Here is a 1077-nt window from a genome sequence, read left to right on the forward strand (position 1 = left end):
TCGGGGAGGGTAGTTATTAACGTTTATGTGACTTAGTGTCGTTATTTAAAATAAATCAACTTCAGGGCCGTTGCGGCAGCACTAAAACGTGTCCGATCGGTCTCCGAAACAAATAGATTTTTTTTTTCATCGAAAGAAACAAAGTCTGACCCTAAGACCTTTAAATATCTAAAAAGTGATTTTTATGTGCCAGTCTACCGCATACTTCCGTTTGTTGGGTGCTCCATGGTTCCCGAGAGCGGTGTTCCTGAGATTCACCAATTTTTGAACATGCGCACGTCAGGGGGGACTTCGTCGCCACCCGCCGCCCCTTGCCATCCGTGATGGTATAGAGGACATCTCAAACTATATCGATAAAAAAATAAAATTACAATCGCAAGTTTCAGACAAAGAGAAATCTTTGATGTATGTCAACGAAACATCGAGTCTGCCATATTCACGAATGTATTTTGAGGATTTATCCTGTATATCTTGTTCCAGATAAAGATATCTTTTGCATGTGTTTTGTTGGCGGAAATGCAGTCTTATAGCCATCCTGAAGATATCTTGCAGATATCGAATGATCAAAACATGTACAAATTCAGATATCTGATCTCTGCCTTCTGATATCTAGCAGATATATTAGTGATGTTGATTGCTGTGTGGGGGGTACTTAGGCTGTTCACACTTGTCCTTTATCTAGTCAACCCTTATTTTGTTTGTCATATGACGTATTGCACCAACTCGCGGTGGTCATATCATATCCAACCTCTTCAGACTAAGACCCTCCGCCTCCGCCCGCCCACCCTCTATCCGGCTCGCCCGGAGACCTCCATCGTCACCAGAGAGCGGGATGGCGGCAATTTTTGAACCGAAGATCGTGATGTCATCACGGTCACTCAATGTGACCTTTTTAACGCAACAGATTTCTATGAAATTTCCTTCAAACATCCTGGACAGCTCGGGACTGAAACGCGGACAAACCTCGTGGACTGGATTGCGGACAGTGCCACAAATAGGTTCTCGGACCACTGCGGACAGAGCCACGGATAGATAGGATCTGAGATGACTGCGGACAGTGCCACGGACACGATCGCG

This window comes from Frankliniella occidentalis, unplaced genomic scaffold (genome assembly GCF_000697945.3).
Source record: "Frankliniella occidentalis isolate FOCC.00 unplaced genomic scaffold, Focc_3.1 Scaffold721, whole genome shotgun sequence".
NCBI classification, from domain to species: Eukaryota; Metazoa; Arthropoda; class Insecta; order Thysanoptera; family Thripidae; genus Frankliniella; species Frankliniella occidentalis.